The sequence below is a fragment of the Nomascus leucogenys genome, chromosome 7b (genome assembly GCF_006542625.1).
Source record: "Nomascus leucogenys isolate Asia chromosome 7b, Asia_NLE_v1, whole genome shotgun sequence".
Taxonomy (NCBI): Eukaryota; Metazoa; Chordata; class Mammalia; order Primates; family Hylobatidae; genus Nomascus; species Nomascus leucogenys.
This window is the reverse complement of record NC_044387.1, coordinates 67,469,057-67,489,871: the sequence shown is the minus strand read 5'-3', so window position 1 is coordinate 67,489,871 and position 20,815 is coordinate 67,469,057. Positions and strand designations below refer to the sequence as shown.

The 20,815-nt window shown below is 38.7% G+C and overlaps 1 protein-coding gene across 1 annotated transcript in view; it reads left to right on the top strand.

Annotated features, from left to right (window-relative positions):
• TTC29 (tetratricopeptide repeat domain 29) overlaps positions 1–20,815 on the top strand; it is a 314,056-nt gene that overhangs the window by 96,692 nt on the left and 196,549 nt on the right. The window lies entirely within an intron of this gene.

The following is a 20,815-nucleotide window of genomic DNA, read 5'->3' as shown; positions in this document are numbered from 1 at the left end:
TGATATCCCCTTTTTCATTTTTTATTGCATCTATTTGATTCTTCTCTCTTTTCTTCTTTATTAGTCTTGCTAGCGGTCTATCAGTTTTGTTGATCTTTTCAAAAAACCAGTTCCTGGATTCATTAATTTTTGAAGGGTTTTTTGTGTCTCTATGTCCTTCAGTTCTGCTCTGATTTTAGTTATTTCTAGCCTTCTGCTAGCTTTTGAATGTGTTTGCTCTTGCTTCTCTAGTTCTTTTAATTGTGATATTAGGGTGTCAATTTTGGATCTTTCCTGCTTTCTCTTGTGGGCATTTAGTGCTATAAATTTCCCTCTACACACTGCTTTGAACATGTCCCAGAGATTCTGGTATGTTGTGTCTTTGTTCTCGTTGGTTTCAAAGAACATCTTTATTTCTGCTTTCATTTCATTATGTACCCAATAGTCATTCAGGAGCAGGTTGTCCAGTTTCCATGTAGTTGAGCGGTTTTGAGTGAGTTTCTTAATCCTGAGTTCTAGTTTGATTGCACTGTGGTCTGAGAGACAGTTTGTTATAATTTCTGTTCTTTTACATTTGCTGAGGAGAGCTTTACTTCCAACTATGTGGTCAATTTTGGAATAGGTGTGGTGTGGTGCTGAAAAAAATGTATATTCTGTTGATTTGGGGTGGAGAGTTCTGTAGATGTCTATTAGGTCCACTTTATGTAGAGCTGAGTTCAATTCCTGGATATCCTTGTTAACTTTCTGTCTCTTTGATCTGTCTAATGTTGACAGTGGGGTGTTAAAATCTCCCATTATTATTGTGTGGGAGTTTAAGTCCCTTTGTAGGTCACTTAGGACTTGCTTTATGAATCTGGGTGCTCCTGTGTTGGGTGCATATATATTTAGGATAGTTAGCTCTTCTTGTTGAATTGATCCCTTTATCATTATGTAATGGCCTTCTTTGTCTCTTTTGATCTTTGTTGGTTTAAAGTCTATTTTATCAGAGACTAGGATTGCAACCCCTGCCTTTTTTTGTTTTCCATTTGCTTGATAGATCTTCCTCCATCCCTTTATTTTGAGTCTATGTGTGTCTCTGCATGTGAGATGGGTTTCCTGAATACAGCACACTGATGGGTCCTGAGTCCTTATCCAGTTTGCCAGTCTGTGTCTTTTAATTGGAGCATTTAGCCTATTTACATTTAATGTTAATATTGTTATGTGTGAATTTGATCCTGTCATTATGATGTTAGTTGGTTATTTTGCTCGTTAGTTGATGCAGTTTCTTCCTAGCCTCGATGGTCTTTACAATTTGGCATGTTTTTGCAGTGGCTGGTACTGGTTGTTCCTTTCCATGTTTAGTGCTTCCTTCAGGAGCTCTTTTAGGGCAGGCCTGGTGGTGACAAAATCACTCAGCATTTGCTTGTCTGTAAAGTATTTTATTTCTCCTTCACTTATGAAGCTTAGTTTGGCGGGATAGGAAATTCTGGGTTGAAAAATTCTTTTCTTTAAGAATGTTGAATATCGGTCCCCACTCTCTTCTGGCTTGTAGAGTTTCTGCCGACAGATCAGCTGTTAGTCTGATGGGCTTCCCTTTGTGGGTAACCCGACCTTTCTCTCTGGCTGCCCTTAACATTTTTTCCTTCATTTCAACTTTGGTGAATCTGACAATTATGTGTCTTGGAGTTGCTCTTCTCGAGGAGTATCTTTGTGGCGTTCTCTGTATTTCCTGAATCTGAATGTTGGCCTGCCTTGCTAGAATGGGGAAGTTCTCCTGGATAATATCTTGCAGAGTGTTTTCCAACTTGGTTCCATTCTCCCCATCATTTTCATGTACACCAATCAGACGTAGGTTTGGTCTTTTCACATAGTCCCAAATTTCTTGGAGGCTTTGTTCATTTCTTTGTATTCTTTTTTCTCTAAACTTCCCTTCTCGCTTCATTTCATTCATTTCATCTTCCATCAGTGATACCCTTTCTTCCAGTTGATCGCATCTGCTACTGAGGCTTCTGCAATCTTCGCATAGTTCTCGAAACTTTGCTTTCAGCTCCGTCAGCTCCTTTAAGCCCTTCTCTCCATTGGTTATTCTAGTTATCCATTCTTCTAATTTTTTTTCAAAGTTTTTAACTTCTTTGCTATTGTTTTGAATTTCCTCCCGTAGCTCAGAGTAGTTTGATAGTCTGAAGCCTTCTTCTCTCAACTCATCAAAGTCATCCTCCATCCAGCTTTGTTCCATTGCTGGTGAGGAACTGCATTCCTTTGGAGGAGGAGAGGTGCTCTGCTTTTTAGAGTTTCCAGTTTTTCTGCTCTGTTTTTTCCCCATCTTTGTGGTTTTATCTACTTTTGGTCTTTGATGATGGTGATGTACAGATGGGTTTTTGGTGTGGATGTCCTTTCTGTTTGTTAGTTTTCCTTCTACCAGACAGGACCCTCAGCTGCAGGTCTGTTGGAGTTTACTAGAGGTCCACTCCAGACCCTGTTTGGCTGGGTGTCAGCAGCGGTGGCTGCAGAACAGCAGATTTTCATGAGACCACATATTCAGCTGTCTGATAGTTCCTCTGGAAGTTTTGTCTCAGAGGAGTACCCAGCCGAGTGAGGTGTCAGTCTGTCCCTACTGGGGGGGTGCCTCCCAGTTAGGCTGCTCAGTGGGGAGGGACCCACTTTAGGAGGCAGTCTGTCCATTCTCAGATCTCCAGCTGCGTGCTGGGAGAACCACTACTCTCTTCAAAGCTGTCAGTCAGACAGGGACATTTAAGTCTGTGGAGGTTCCTGCTGACTTTTTGTTTGTCTGTGCCCTGCCCCCAGAGGTGGAGCCTACAGAGGCAGGCAGGCCTCCTTGAGCTGTGGTGTGCTCCACCCAGTTCCAGCTTCCTGGCTGCTTTGTTTACCTAAGCAAGCCTGGGCAATGGCGGGCACCCCTCCCCCAGCCTCGCTACTGCCTTGCAGCTTGATCTCAGACTGCTGTGGTAGCAATCAGTGAGACTCCATGGGCATAGGACCCTCCAAACCAGGTGCGGGACACAATCTCCTAGTGTGCCATTTTCCAGGCCTGTTGGAAAAGCGCAGTATTAGGGTGGGACTGACCCGATATTCCAGGTGCCGTCTGTTACCCCTTTCTTTGACTAGGAAAGGGAACTCCCTGACCCCTTGCGCTTCCCGAGTGAGGCAATGCCTTGCCCTGCTTTGGCTTACGCACAGTGCGCTTCACCGACTGTCCTGCACCCACTATTTGGCACTCCCTAGTGAGATGAAACCAGTACCTCAAGCAGAAATGCAGAAATCACCCGTCTTCTGTGTCACTCGGGCTGGGAGCTGGAGACCGGAGCTGTTCCTATTCGGCCATCTTGGCTCCACCCCACAAACACTACTTTCCATTTCTTATTTCCATTTTCTTCTTCCCCTCCATTATTATAGATAATGGGTACCATGGATTCTTCCTTTGTTACGACGTAACTTCTTAGCTGAATTTGCCTTGTTTTCTCTGGATGTTTTTCTGACGATGAAATATGTCCAGCTCTAAAGTTAAGCCACTTGTAAAAAGAAAAAGTAATATTATTCTTTTCTAAAAGCAGTGTAATCAGCATATTATACCTACAATCCTCAGTCTCTTGTTGCTGCAGATGGAAATTTGCCATCTACTAGCAACACAGTAAATGCAAGGGAAAGAGCATGTGAAAGTGCTAATTGCTAGATTTTCAGTTGAAAGATCTGGTAGGGGAGATGCTTATAATTTTGGATAAAATGAAAGAAGAGGAGGGGGACAGGGTCCTTTTCATCAATCTTAATTTTCTCTGTTGCCATCTCAACCACTGTCACAATATGACTATGATCTAGTGATTAGGAGGTTGGCCCCTTGGAATCACAGTGCCTGACTCCAAATCCTGTTCCTGCCACTTCTAATCCTGAAGACTTGAGTGAGTTATTTAGCCCATCTTGTGCTTCAGTTTCTTCACCTGCGGCATGAAGATTACTCTAGCATCTAAGTTATAATGTGGTTTTGAGGATTAAATGAGTTCACATACAGAAAGCACTTAGACCTATGTCTGGCATATGCTACTTCCTCAATAAATGTTAGTGAAAATTACAGAATAGTAAAAGTATGATTTGCTGGGTTAGTGCAAGGATTATGCTATTCATGCTGCCACAGCTGGCTTAACAGATCACAGACAAATCTGTTAGCACCCCTTGCTTTGTAAAATGAAGATGATATATGTTAATATAGCATATTGATGAAAATTCCAATGGAATAGTAAAAAAAGGTACGTTTATTGGTCCTTATTGTTGTAATGCAAATGATTTAACTATACATTTTTCCTAAATTTAATTAAACATATTCATTTTCCCTATGAGCTTATATTAGCTTACAGCAGAATGATTGTTTATATCTCCACTTTATATGTTTATAATATCATAGATATTAAAAAACAAACATTTTCCATTGAAAATAACGTGTAAATAAACATAAATATTTGTCACATGGTTTCAAAGCCAAAATTACTTCTTAATTGTTTTTTGTAATATGTTACATGGGAATGGGAAAGTATTAGCCAGATAATCATTAGGATCTTCAAAATGGGTTTTGAAAATACCAGAAGGACCACCAAATTGGGAATCAGACATCCTGGATTCTGGTTGTGGTTTTTGTCACCAAGCTCTTGGCCTTGGACAAGTCATTAAACTTTGTTTAGTTCCCTTATGGACATTGTTGCAAGACGCCATTGTTGTAATCTTGGTCAATCCACAATAGGACAGGTTGCACCAAAAAGATCCAGAAGCTGAAGCCCAGCCTGCATGGTGGCATTATCAGGCAGCTACTTGTCAATGTGGTGGAAGAGAGGGCTGGATAAGTATGCTGTCTCTGAAGTCAGACAGCTCAAGTGTGAGTCCTTTCTTGACCATTTACCAGTTGTATGACCTTGGCCCTGTGGCTTCATCTCTATGTGCTTTTGTCTCCTCACCCTTAAAGAGACAAGAATAATAATAATGCCAACTCATGGGGTGTTAAGAAGATTAAATTAGATCACACATGTAGTCTTAAGAACATAGTTTTGGAGCACCTATTGCCAAGCCTTGTTTTAGATGCTTTGGGTACAGCAATAACAACGCAGACAGACATCTTTGTCCTTGTGGACCTTCCATCCCGTTGGGGAAAACTAACAATGAAGATGAAACATAATTGACAAGTGAATTAAACAGTATGTTAGACAATGAGAAACACTATGGAAAAAAGTACTACAAAATAATGAGTCAGGAGTTCCAAGGCAAGAGGTAGGGTGGAGGGAATTATAAATGGGTGATCAGAGAAGGCTGCATTGAGAGGCTGACTTTTGAGGAAAGACTGAAAGCCTGAGAGAGAGTGGGCCATGCAGACACTCAAGGGAAGCACACCCAGGCAGTGGTAATGGCCAGGGCAAAAGCCTTAAGGTGGCAGTGTGCCTGGGGGCCTGGAGCCAGTAAGGCTGGAGAAAAGCAAAAGGGGAGAAGAGTGGAGATAAGGAGTGGGACCATAGCTGATCTTGGAGGTCATTTTCAAGGATGGCTTTTTTTTCCTAAGTGAAAAGGGGTTCATTTCAGGCCAAGGAATGACCTAAAAATACTAAGTTAATATTGGCTATTACTACCTCTAATCATTAAGCTGCATGATGAAAAAATAGCAGCTGCTAATAGGCAACACTGTGACTAGGTGAGCATGAGGTTGACATCTAGAACATCAGACAATGAGCTGCGATGAATGTCCCTGTATGTGAGTGGAGGATAGCTTCTGGCAACTGGGGCAGAAGGCAGTGAGCTGTAGGTGAAGGTCAAGGTCAGAATAATCATGCTCAGTGTGATCTAGCTGTAAGCATATCACAGTGCTGAAGAACATGGGTTTTGAAGTCCAATGAACCCAGTTCAAATCCTTTCTCCTTCACCAATTCACTGTGTCCTCCAGAGCAAGGCACTGAGCTTCTCTGTATTGTATTTCTCTCAGATATACAATGGGAATATTAACATATATTTGAAGGTTCTGTGAAGATTGAATGCACTATGAATATAAGACATCCTGCACATGTAGTTTTGCTCTATAAATGGTAGTGACTGCCATTGGCAAGTGACAAGCACCAAGCCACAGGGACTGGGGCTCAAGGGTAAGACTGCTGACTCAGGCATACTGAGGGCAGCAGGGTAGGTCTCCAGACTCGCAGTGAGTAGAGACCAGGCTAGGCACCAAGATAGAGATTCAAGCAAGAAGAACAAGACTGGAGTGTAGCTCCCCCAGGCTGGGATGCACCTTGGGATGCATGCTTGGTCTCAAGGGACAGGACGAAAGTCCAGTCACTTTAACAAAGGTTAAAAACATTATATGATCCATGGCAAACTGTTGTGATGCCAACTTTCCGCCCTGCCAGACCAGGAACAGGAGCAGTCCTGGGGACAGGGACAGGTCTAAGTTCCACCCAAATGGGTGGAACCAGCTGGGAGGATGGCAGGGCTAAGGAAGCAGGGCAACTGGCAATGTTCTCTACTGTTCCTCCTGGGCTCTGTAATTCTCAATGTCTAAGTATTGATAAGTAATTCAAAAGCACCAAATATAACAGTTCCTGCTATAAAACCTAAATCTTACTATAAGAATGCTAGCAGCAGTTTGTTTTGCCATTTTATTTTCAGCTTGTATATTATTTCAGAGCTGATCAAAGGCATTGGTTGCAAAGAATAAAATAAATCACACATCTAAATAAACCACTAAAGAGTGTTAAATTGATTTAAGTGATTTTATGAATATTAATATTTAAAACTTCTCTGTCCCAAGCCTCTTTGTGACTACCTATAGCAATAATAACTACCATTTTATCCTACCATTCTTCATCTTATAATATTACACAGTAAACTGTGTAAAAACATTATTTCTTAGCATTGGAATGGAAGTGCAGGATTTCAGCTGCTTATTTGTGGAAGTATATCTTGAATTTTATTCAGTCAATAAAAGTATACTCGATTAATGCTTTCTTATACTCTTTGCATAGGCTGAGATAAAGAAAGTACAATGTGTATTTTCTGTTATTAAAGAAAACTTTGCCTTCCACTCACATTTCTTTCCAGTACATTTGATTCTAAGCAGCATCTATTTCAGGTTAGTTCCGGTGTTGAGAAAATTTGTAGCTTTACAATTTCGTATATTTAGCTTATCTGAAAATATTGTTAAAGTTGTACAAGTGATTTTTGTGGACTTTTTAAAAAACTCATAGGGGAGGAAAAGGTATCCACAATCTACACGGTTAAATGCAATACCTGTGAAGGTCTCTCAGTGGGAGGATGTGGGCAGCAAAGCATCCCATGCATCCACTTTGGTGTTGGAGTTATCCAGGCTGCACAGTTTGACAGCAGGTATGTGAGTGAAGACACGCTGCGTGATAAAAGCAACTCAGACATCTGCATCACAGTGCGAGCATTCAAAGGCACTTCTGAACTTTTGATGCATTTGTACTTACCCTGGTCACCAGCCTTGTCTGTGGCTCACTCAGCATTTTCTCCACCTTGGCATGTCTTCATCGTTTTTTTGTACTTCAGCAGCCTCCCTTCTCCCTGACAAGTCACCTCCATCTGCTTCTGTGTCAGTGTGGCCCTTCTGCACATGGCTCGCTGAGGAATTCTCAAGATGAAGAGCCGCATAGTCCTCCCTGCCTCTGCCTCAGTGCCGGCTCCTGCCTGTCACTGCTCAGCACTCTGCGCCACACTGGCTTGTTTTGTCAATAACCATTTATTTGTTGCTGGAATAGTAGCAGCCATTACATCTGACCTCCCTGTTTCATCAATTATGGATAGATTATTGAATGTGAACATCTGCAAAAGCTTGCTGTTGAACTCACCTCCTGGCTGGGATTAGATAAAGTACTAAACTGTTGTTTATTGTCAGGCCAAAACTCTACTGGGAAGCCAGGGAATTCCAAGAGTAGCAGAACCCCATCAGAAGTACCAAAACATCATTTCCTATTGCCACCGCTTCCCCTAAGATCCCAGACATTTATTATTTACACTTATTACCAGTTGTTATAACCTACTTGATAAAAGCTCTTGGCAGGCATCGCATTTCCAGTCATTGTCGCTCCTGTCAGAATGGAAATGACTCATAAATTGTTTTCTTGTCTCTTCTATCACTGTGAAAGGGTAATAGATAAAGCTTCTTCTGTGTGAAAGCATTCAGTGGAAGACTTTCCTACCATGTTTTATTTTAAAGGAACATGTTCACACAGCCTGATATGGAAGCATTTCATCGTGGATCTAAATTAGGGTTTACTGAGTTTACCAGAATAATGGCCTGAGGTGAAAAGGATATCAAATTGTACAGACAGAATATGCTCAACATGTTTTTCAAGGCTTTCATGGATTTCTGAGAAAGGGAAACTACAATGAAATTTTATTGAATCCTGCCTTAAATGAGAAAGAAATCCAGTAACAGGTATGATGAATAGATGACGGCTTTGCTGCCAGCGGAGAGACAGATTTCCTCATGGTAATCAGTTCATGTGGAAATATAGAAATTTTCGTAGGATTAGTGTTTATTAAAACCTTCTAGATAGTCACCCACAAATGTACAACACCCCCTAATCCTTTTCTGCAGAGCCAGAAACCATTTTGTTCAAGGTGGCCAAAAGGAAGAAGGTTAAGTGGCCACTGGGGAGAAGTTGAGAGACTTGTCACCATGCTAGTGACTTTTCACAGCTTCTCTGCCTCATTTTGGTACTTACCAGGATAGAAACTGTATTTGTCTCTTATTATTCTAGAGTAAATGGAAGAAAAAATGTTTTATATTTCCTCCACAGATAAGAAGAATCATTCCAAATACCAGGACTATTGAAACGTGGTTCAGTCTCTGATCCACCTGTCCACACTTAACATAATGACCCCTTGGGTTCGTAATGGGGGAAACTTTTATTTGTCTGAGAATGTGATCAAACAAACCAAACGCACATTTAGATAGGGGGTTCTTGTGTCAATCTGAAGTTTCATGTAAGTCTTCTTCTATGAAGATTGGTTGCTGATACTTCATCTCTCCAGGACTGGCTGTTAACTGAAATTTTTCATACACTTTTCATTTACCATAGATATAAAGTGTCATGTTTTTTTTCTTTTATTGAATGCGGTAGAATGCAAAAGTCAATACATACAGTGGTTTGTTATAGCCATGTTAATGTTTCTACAGGTACTACTAGTACCTCCCAAGGGCTCCACAATAGTCATTCAACAATATTCAAGGTTAACAGAAGACTAGGAGCTAGGGGCACAATGGAGAGCAAAACAGATATGGATCCTCTCCTCGGGGCACTTACAGTCTAACTAGAAGGAGACAAATAATAAGTAGATATGTTTCACAATGTGGTAAGTGCTAGAATAGCACAAAGAAGTGGGGTGTGTGTGTGTGTGTGTGTGTGTGATTGTGTGTTCAAGTACTGGAAGAGTAGGAGTAAAATGAGAAAGAACAATGCAGGCAGCGGGGCCTGCAATTAACAAGGGCCTGGAGGCAGAGAGAGCTGGGCCCATTCCTTAGTGAAAGGTCTGTGTGGCTGGGGTGAGATTCCTGGAGTCCTGCACATTGTAAATCTAGTTGTAGATATTGACATTTCTGCATTGGCAAAGCAAGTGACAATACCTGTTTGGTCAAATTAGATTTGACTGGCACTTTATTTGATTCAGTTTGCCACCACCATCTTTAGTTTCCATAAATAAGTGATAACTGGTATTATTGGTTATGTTAGCATAGGTATAATGAAATTATTTGTCCCACTCACTTTGAAGCCTCATAGGAACATAACCAAGTGAAGTGTGAGAATTTATTAATAAAAAAATACACAAGCAACTTACTTTCTCTCATATCTTTTCTGACAACGATGTCACTAATCATTGTATGTTACCAGTGTCTACTGGCCTATTTCTCTTGCCAGTAGGCACAGGCTGAAAGAATCAACCTACATTGTGTCTCACTGATACACATGGAAGGAAAAGGCCTTGAAGTTATCTATTTATTTACCACCTTAACTCTAAGGCAGCTGTTTTATCTCTCAGTGCTTCTCTGTTTTATACTTGAGGTTCAACAAAGAGATTCATTCAGATTACCTCAAGTATGAGAGTTGATTGTGAAGATTGCTGTGGCAAGGAGAGAAATCCTAATCCTACGAATTCCCAGGAGAAGCAAACAGTTGGGCCTCACACAGACCAAAAGATTCTTGGGAACTGGAAGACCCCTGGAAGACAAGGGGCTGAGTGTTCTTATTTCCCCCTCCACAGCAGCAGCAGTCCATCGATTCACTCTGCTGACACGAGTCAGTTGGTCTCTTGCTGTTCCTTTATGTCTGAGTGCCCTCCCACCTCTGCCATTACTAACAACTCAGCTGCTCTGAACTCTCTAAGAGGACATGATGGCACTAAACTAATCGCTTTAATCTTACATTGCACAGAATTTTTGTATCAGGCTGCCTCAGAGATTGCTGGACTGCCAGTGAATTGGCTACTCATTGTTCAAGGCTTCCTAGCAAAATATAACCCAAGATCTCCAGTGGATTTCCTTAGCAAAAGGTTAAGGGCTGGGGGCTGGGCACAGTGGCTCATGCCTCTAATCCCAGCACTGTGAGAGGCCAAGGCGGGTAGATTGCATGAGCCCAGGAGTTCAAAACCAGCCTAAGCAACATGACAAAACCCCACCTCTAAAATAAAAAATAAAAATAAACACAAAAAAAGAAGGTTAAAGGCTAGGAAATTTTTCTTTCAAGGAGCTGTAAATAAAACTCACACTGTGATTGGGCTGTACAGGATAAATATTCCACATTTTTTCATTTGTATTACAGTAACAATTGAGAGTTAGAATAAAAAGTCTTCATCAATATGTGTCTTGTTAAGGTAATACAAAACTATAATGACCAATTTAGGAAATGGCAGTTTTGAGCTGTTGTTATTTTCCAATTTACTATTGAGGAAAGCTTTTATTTCTAACTGTATATGAGATTTTGTCTCATTACTTTGAGGTTTCAGAGCCATCTGGATGTTGGATGTTTAAGGAGAGAGTTTTAGATGAAAAAAGATTCTTGGAAATTTTCTGATATATTTATGTTTTTACAGTTTTTGAAAAGACAATGTAAACTCTTAGCATGTGAAAGATAATTGGGTATTCTTAATCAGGCTATTACATTTAAGGCTAATCTTGATTTTCATCAAATTATTAAAAACTTCTGACTGTAAAACAAAAATTTGTTATTTTTGTACAGCACTGATTATTACATTTAACTGCTGTTTAATATTAACCAAATAGCATTGTTAATTGAGCTTTCCTTTCTGTCATTTATTCTAATGTAGGGACATTTTAAAAAAGCAGTTCCCTAAAACTCTGCAGGACTTATCAAATGAGGAGAGAGTATGAAAATAAAATTTCAATTAAATATACCGATTCATCCCTTTGCTTCTTGAAGAGAAAGTTTAAAGAGATAAAGTAAATTGATCAGGAATTTTGAAGCCAAAGATAAATTATTGAAAACAATTAGGACATATGTTTGATTATTAAAAATATCAATGTAGAGTTCCAAAATCCAAATCATACTTTTGGAAGGGAGAATTTGAGACCATTTGATTCATCTCCATCATCTAGTAGACTTGTAAACTGAAGCACAAGGTAACCAAGTGACTTGCCCATAGTCACACAATGAGCTCATGGCAGAAGAGACACTAGTGCTCATGTCTTGCAATACTCAGCCCTTCCTGCCCTTGACCATACAGCCTCCACTTCAGGTGCTGGGCAATGTAAGCAGTCAATGTATGGAGATACTCTGAATGATGAGTCATGGATTTCAGGGAGAAAGTGTGCATACTCAAATGATCAATATTAATAATTATAAGGCCAGACTATTCCCAATTTAAGAGTGTAGTTTCAGCCGAATGCAAAAGATGTAACCACTTTTGTGTATTATAGTTTACAAAGCTACATCCCGAATTGTCCTCAGTGTCCATTCAAGATAATATATTTGTAGAAAAGAATTAGTGTTTTTATATTGCATGTCAGATACTTTTCATAAAGTATGTAAGAGCCTTTAAGTGACATGGGGCCCCTGCTATTTGCCTTCATGTGTATTATCTTCCACCAGTGCCTATTTGCTGGCTTCTCTAAAACATCCCTGAATGCTATGGCTGCCCAGTCTGGTCCTCAGCCTGTTACTGCAGTGCTTGTCAGAAATCATTAGCCACTGATTCCTTTGACTAATGTTGCAGTTGATTGTCTGAATCATGTTCAGACACTGTAAATGAGGCAGAAACATCCTCTCTGCTCACCAACTGTGAAATGGCTAAAGGAGGTTAGATTGCCAGAAATCAGAATAAATGTATTTCCAATAAGATTTGACAATGATTTCAAGCTCGAGATGGCAAACTTGATTTTTTATTTCTGTATTTCTCATTGCATAAGTATAAATCTGTATCTTTACCTTTTTTTCCTCAAAGTAATGCACTGTATGGAGAACAGTGCTAAACTTTAGTTATAAAATGACACAATTTGGATTTTGTGTAGGGGATGTATAACACAATATTAGCTATGCTGACTTTTTATGGTGGGGAAGGAATAAACAGGTAAAAAATGTACCCTGGGCAAAGGACTTGTAACTTCTTGTTAACAGAGAAATCTGTTTGATGTTCTTTATGGTTTTATAGACAATTTTTGATCTAGGTGGGTTTATTTAAACTCTTCTGGTTCTCTTAGACTTGTAGGCAAAACTGGAAACAAAGCATCCAAATATGGCTAACCTGAAGGGGTTTCATTCTCATTTATTTCAGAGTGTCCTGCATGACTCTATAAGTCTGTGGGGTTTGGGGAGGGAAAACAGCCACCTTTCAATATTGGGAGGACTGTCACGAGAAGAGGAATGGGCTTATTTTGCTGTCTCACAAAGCACAACCTTGGCTAGCAGGTGAGAGTTCAAGATTTTGCCTGAGCTGAACCATTGTTTTCCTCAGGTAACTCTCCAGTGATTGAATGGCTAGCCTCACTAGGAAATAATTTTCTATCATGAAAATTGTTCAAGCAAAGGCCAGCTGAGGATTTCTCAACAGTGACACTATGCACATTTTGAGCTGCATAATTATTTGCTATGGGGAAGGCTATGGTGTGCATTGTAGGATGTTTAGCAGCATCCTTGACCTTGACTCACTAGATGCTAGTAGCACCCCCCTAATAATTATAGCAACCTAAAACATCTGCAGACATTGCCAAATGCCATCTGGCAAGGGCAAAATAACCCCCATTTGAGAACAACTAGGTTAGATAAGCACTAAGGCAAATTAAGCAGTTGTTTTGTTCAAATCATCAGACAGTAATTCTACATACCTAATCTTATTGGAACCTTGTAACACCCATTCAAGGTAGGCTTTATTCATTTCCATTTTGCACCTGAGGAAATGGGCCCAGAGAGATAAGTCACCTGGCACCTGTCAGCCAGCTCAGTAGAACACCTGCCAGGCTCAAAAGCCTATGATGTTTGGAGAAAATTTGAACACCCAGAGGAAGATTTCATTACCTCACAAGGCTCCTCCAAGGCCTGGTCTATGTCTTCAGAGTAGGAGTCCTTACTGCTTCAAATATTGAGTTAACTCAGGAAGAAAGAACAATGGGAAGGGTGGCAAGCAGAGAAAGGAATAGGTACAGAGGAAAAAAAAAATAAGAAGTAAAAAAAAAAAAAAGATTCGTGTTCATTGGAGTTTTTGCAAAATTGCAAAACTCCCATCTCAAATAGGCTACATTCTAGAACTTGTTTCATATGATGGCCTCTATGGTGTTTTTTTGCTTGTTTGTTTTCTTCACACAGAAATAGTGGCAGTTAAGGTCACCAGCCAGAGACCAGAGGCCCATTTAAATCTCATGTCACTGACCTGTGTGATCTGGTCGTCGTAGTTTGAGCTGTGCATGCACAGTGCTGTGCCAGAGGGAGAAAGAAAAATACTTCCTCTCTTTTCCCTAGGCACAGGAACAATGCTGAATAAAATCTTGAAAACTTGGAATAACAGAAAACGAGGCAGCCACCTGCACCATCTTGAATGCGGCAAATTTCACCAAACATGTTGAGGTGCTCACAAGTAGAAAGACAAAAACTATGAATTTTTTTAAAGTCCTGCAAAAGACTGCTGTTATGTGCACGTAGAATAAAGGGATGAAAATGAATGACCTGCCTTACCTTCTCAACAACAATTAAATACTTTCTTTGAAATCAAAAAGATAAATTGCCATTTGAAAGTTTGTTCCTTAATATATCCGTTGAAAGTGCAATAACTTAGTCCACACTACTAGACAAACATTCTGTGAATGCTTTTTACAGCACACTTTTTATTGAACATTGCTGCATCTATGTATCCTAGCAAAGCTTTCTCTTCTTTCTCATTGTATCATTTATTCTCATTTCCAGACTTGCTCCAGCTTCCCCAATTCTATTATTCCTTTAAAATACAGATAGAGTTCTTATATGAAGATAGAGTTATTATAGAGTTCTTATATGAAGCTTCTCCTGGTTGTATTCCTTTGTAGTTCTTACAACTATCTGAAATTCATTTATTTATTTATTTCATTACAAATTGTCTTCCCGTTGCCCAAATACAATGTAGGCTGCAATGGGCCAGGGATTTTATATTATTGGCTGCTGTATCCCTAGCACCTAGAACAAGCCTTTGCCCATAAAAGACACTCAGTATCTGTGTAATGGATTAATGTTTTTGGACTAAATTTTTAGCCCTTTATACAGACTTATAGCACTATATAATTTCAATGTCTGTAAGTCTTATTTCCTTACATAGTAATGTCTTTAAGAGCAGAAATATAATTTTATATCTAGCAGCCACATCTAATGGAATATACTGGAAGAGTTCTTTGCATAATACATTGGTTCTGAAGGTTGGGCATTATGAAGAAAGTGATAACAAGGTGGAATGGAAATAGCTGCAGTTCCCTTTACCAGGATCACATCTGCTGCTGCACATTTCCCTCTTCCTTTTTTCGTCTCTTCCACACTTATGTGATAAGGGACATTGTGAAAAAGCTGTGGAGCTTCTAGAAAACACAAATGCACAGTAGACAAAAAAAAAATTAAAAATAAAAAAATAAAAAAAACCAGTACCCACTTAAAAGATTAAGAGATCATATCAAAGGTTAGATTTGAAGACAAGGAAGCTGGCTTTTTATTTTATAACCTTTGCCCCCATATTTTCCTGCTGCACACTGTCTGAATTATCTTACTGCACTTTATTAAACTGCATAAAATGTAGTTTAGAAGAAATGATGTGGGGCTAACACACATTTTCTTTTTAAAACTGCAACTTCCTCTGCCAGAGTTAATGATGTTTGAGTCATTCACACCTAAGTATAAGTATGAATTAATTTAGTCAACTCCTTTTTTTCTATCACTTAGCTGAGGAAATTGCCAGGGAAATACAAGTGCTTAAGTTAAAGGAGGTGCACCAAAGGGGTAGAAAAGAGATGCCAAATTATTGCAGAATTTTTCCCAAGGAATAACTTTTACCTAAGGAAAAGAGAAAAAAAAGATTTTCCTTTATCATTTTCTTTTTTCTTTTTTAAGGAGCAAACAAAAAATGAACTAGGAAAGGGTATCATGAGGCATCCTTGTATGATGGAATTTTTCTGCATCTTGATTGCAGTGGTGGCTACATGAATATATTCATGTGATAAAATAGCGTAAAACTTACACACACACACACACACACACACACACACACACACGAGTTCATGTGAAACCAGTGAAATCTGAATAAGGCCAGTGAAATTCAAAAATTTTTATTGATATATAATAGCTGTACATATTTGGGGGTTACCTGTGACATTTGGATTCCTGTATAAAATGTATAATGCTCAAATCAAGGTAATCGAGATATACATCACCTCAAACATTTATCTTTTCTTTGTGTTGGGAACATTACAAATCTTTTAGCTATTTTTAGATATACAATAAATGATTATTAACTACAATTTCCTAGCTATTTTGAAATATATAATTATTATCTATAATTTCTCTACTGCAGTATCAAATACTAGCACTCATTTGGTTAGCACATAGTACTCATAAGGCCAGTGGGTATATATCAATGTCATTTCCCTGATTGTGATATTATACTATCATTATGAAAAAAAGTCATCACTGGGATAAAACGGAGCAAAGGGTATATGGGATCACTCTGTATTATTTCCTACAACTCTATGTGACTCTACAGTGGTCTTTAAACTTTTTTAAAACAAATTAACTGGAACAGTGTTTTCTTATAATGGCTGGCTGGACAGAGGGGTCAGGGGACAGTTCCATCTAATTTGGAAAAGGTAGGCCTGAAGTGATAGTTCTCATAGTGGTTTAAAGTTTCAGTTGTTAAAACGAACATAAGAGCCAAGATTGGTAGAATTTTATGTTTTAATGGTTTCTAAAATAAAAGTATATAAGAGAGGAATTGCAGTGGGGTGAGAAATAGGAAAACAGAGGAAGTCAGGAAGGAGGATGAATACCAAATACAGTTGTTCCTACAGGCAGGTTCCCAATCCTTCAAATACTGTATTTTCGATCTACATTTGGTTGAAAAAAATTCGCATTAAGTAGACTCATGCAGTTCAAACCTGTATTGTTCAAGAGTCAACTGTAGTTCATTTTTGTCTGCCCAAGGTACCCTCCTAACTGGTAGCCCTAAGCATAGAAAGGGAAAAAGACAACTGGGTTCTTGAAATTATTAGACCTAATAATGTCTTCCTATTTGTCTCCTTAAAGGGGCCAAAGCTCAGGCACAAAATTTGTTCTTATAAATTTTAAATTCCTATCTTCTGAGAAGGCAAGGATATTTTTCTACTTTCTCTAAGACAGATAGATATTCTAATTTTTTTTGACGGTTGACAATCTTTGACTTAAATCCGATATTCCCTTAGGCTCTGGCAGTAAAAATAAATTAATCCTTAAATTTCATTTTACAACAACACTTCTTCAAAGAATCTGTAGCATATCCCCAGCATTGTTCTTTTGTACACTCTCATTTTTTTCTGGTGAGTATTCTACTGGTTTTGTTTTTAGGTGAGCAATGCAATTATTTTATTTTAAGAACTTTGGATTTTATTCGAAAATGTTTTTACCAAGTACATCTATTTCATTTTGGTAAGAAGATAGTCTGTTTTCTTTGAAGTCACAGAAATTGTTTTCAAAGCTTCATCTTCATTACTCACTGAAATTATTGGAGCAATTGGATAGAGTGGCCATGTAGCACTCAATTCTTATTAGGTGTATGAACTGACTTTGCCAACTTTGGTAACTTTGGTATCATGTAGTTTGGTGTCCATTGAAACTTACATAGTAGCATGCTAAATTAATGTTCTCCTCTGTCTTTTGCCAAAAGTTAAGTTAGTTCCCATGAACTTTAAAGATAGACAAATTCACTTATATTTTATATATTATATATATTTTCAATTCATCAAAATATTTGTACCTGGAGATCCTTTATGTTTGCCTATCTCTGACTTGCGGTGCTAGATTTTAACCATCCTGATCCTGGCTCTGTTTCCAACATATTATCTGCCACAGGGATAGTCAGTCAAGTGCAGTGCACCCCTCAGATTGCCACACTGTGTTTTCTTATAATACTTGAAGTATTCTTTGTAAAAGTGGTTCCACTCTTTGTCTAGTGATTCAAGTTGATCAATATTTATTAATTTGTAGATTATACCTTACCTGCTTTAAGCAGATAAAGTTGCCTACTATAAATCAGTATAAAACATCTGTATCTTTTTAAAAGCTTTTAAGTTCAGCAGTACATGTGCAGGATTGTTATATAGGTAGACTTGTGTCACAGGGCTTTACTTTACAGATTATTTCATCACCCGGGTACTAAGCCTAGTACCCAACAGTTCTCTTTTCTGGTCTTCTTCCTCCTCCCACCCTCCATTCTCAAGCAGGTCCCCAGTGTCTGTTGTTCCCTTCTTTGTATCCATGAGTTCTCATCATTTAGCTCCCACTTATAAGCGAGAACATGCAGTATTTGGTTTCCTGTTTCTGTGCTAGTTTACTAAGGATAATGGCTTCAAACTGCATCCATGTTGCTGCAAGGGACATGATCTCATTCTTTCTTATGGCTGCATAGTATTCTATGGTGTATATGTACCACATCTTCTTTATCCAGTGAACATTGATGTGCATTTAGGTTGATTCCATGTCTTGGCTATTGTGAATAGTGCTGCAATGAACCTTTGCATGCATGTGTCTTTATGGTAGAATAATTTATATTCCTCTGGGTATATACCTAGTAATGGGATTGCTGGGTTGAATGGTAGTTCTGTTTCTAGCCCTTTGAGGAATCGCCACACTGTTTTCCACTATGGTTGAACTAATTTACATTCCCACCAACAGTGTGTAAGCATTCTCTTTTCTCCACAATCTTTGCTAGCATATGTTGTTTTTTGACTTTGATAATAGCCATCCCAACTCATAAGAGATGGTATCTCATTGTGGTTCTGATTTGCATTTCTCTAATGATCACTGATATTGAGCTTTTTTCCACATGCTTGTTGGCAACATGCGTGTCATCTTTTCAAGTGTCTGTTCACCTCCTTTGCCCACTTTTTAATAGGATCTAGTTTTTCTTGTAAATTAAAACATCTGTATCTTCTACAGAATTTATAGTATCATGTTATTTTTCCACTCATTTTAATGCTTTTTTATTTTATTGAAGACCCTCCTACTCTCTTTAGTTTGAACTACACAATTCACCAATGCACTGGGCTTTGTCTAGTAATCTCTTCATGATTTCACCTGTATGCACTCCTCTCTCCCACTGCAGCTCATGTTCCAGAGGATCAGAGGGTGTGTCTTTGATTTAGAGCAGCTCCTTTGCAAGACCCTCATGTGGATTTCATGTGATTGACATTTTCCCTACTTGGTCAGTAATGAACTGTACTCGTCCTACTGCCTATATATTTCCTGTTTTTCTGTAAATTGTTTAAGGAAATACTCACACTCTCTCAAACCACAAAAAGATCAGTTGTCTTTACTTTGAGGAGGGATACTCCTACCAGGAGCTGTTCACTGGTTGCTAATTAACAGGTTCCCAAATTCTTGTCCTAATATCTACATAGCACTTTATATTATCTCACAGCATCACAACCATTCTCAGAGGTAGATTTTCTTTTTTACTATGAGGAAATTCAACTTAAAGAGATTTCCTGGCCCAAATGTGTTGGGTATGGAAGGCTAGGACATGAATCCAAGTGTTCTTATTCTAAGGTTAGTGTTCATTTCAGCAGGCCACATCGGTCTCCATTGGGAAGCTATTATGGAATCAAGTGCAAGGCCAAAGCTGTTTTTTGCCCCTCTACTCCCAGGAATTATGGCACAGTGGTGTGGGATAGGAGCCATCAACACTGAAGTATCTACCCATAATTTCTTGGGAACCTACCCGTCTATCCATGGGTTGAAGAGTCACACCTCACAGATAAAACTGGGCACCTCTGATTGTTGCCATGTGCTTCAGAGCCCATGGAGATCAGGGTCATGAGAGAGCGGTGCAGTATAAGCACAGCTTTAGCCCTGGAGAAACCTGTCTTCAGTCATTTTTAATTCACACAGTTGTATCAGTCCAGAGTCTGCAGCACTGAACTGTAAATGCCTTGAGGGTTACAGGCATATTCTCATCTACTTAAGATCCTACGGTCTAACATAGTGCCTGAGACACAATAACAGTATTTGCAGAAAAAAAACAAATGAACTATTTTGGCAGAAAATATAATTATATTCAATCTTTACTTTAAACTTCTAGAATGTCATATAAACTATATGGACCTTGACACCAGAAAATCTTTTCCTAAATATTTTGATATTAGGATTCCAAAAGATCTCTTATAAATTCACAAAATTCAGAGGTACTGCCCTTTAACTCAGAAAGGTCTATGTCAATTCATATCAGATTAGATCTAAGTGCTACTTGTTATGTAAGATGGTGAAAAGAATATTCTCAGGTTTACACAAGGGTCATTAAGAGACTTAAAAATGTTGGTGTGCTGCACCCATTAACTCGTCATTTAACATTAGGTAAAGTATAATAATAAAAAAAGAGACTTAAAAATGAAAATCAAAGATAATAATAATGTATATTTCAAAATTGCTAAAGAATACATTTTTAACATTCTCACCACATTCACAAGTGTTAATTCGGTGAGGTGATAGATATGTTATTATTTATTAATTAAGAATAAATACGTTTTTAAAGTACAAAAAACCCCCAAAGTTTTGAACTTTGTGGTTTTAGCAGGAATTAAAACCCTGGGTCAGTATATAGCCATAAGTTTTAACAACAGCATTATGTCAAGCAGTCACTTGCAATCACATGAAACTCAAATTTTATGAAGTGTCGCAATAGCCTCATTGAAATTATTTCCCAAATATTGACACTAAGAAAGCAAATAAAATATCAGCCCTACCTCTCAGACTTAAACCTGCTAGGCTGCCTGATTCAGGCAGTAGCAGACAAGGCGTTTTTATGTCATCCCTCACACTGACTCTGTCTTCCAAATGCCGTCAAATGACTTTTGCTAATTCTTTCTTAGAAAATGTGCAAAAAGGATTTCCATAGAGGTCTTTGGAGATTTCCTGTGTCCTCATGTGTGTAATAGGTTGGGTCAAGTAATAATGAAGGAAAAAGGAAGAATGGGGATTCTGTTTTATGTATTTTTCTCCTTCTGGCCATTGAAAGAGGGAAAAAAGGAAAAGGGAAAATTATACCATACAGATGATGTCAGTATTAAATTAAATTAAGATCACATGTTTGGCTGTGGCAGCTGTAATCTTTTGATTATTGAAGAGATTGTTGGTAATGAAATACATTT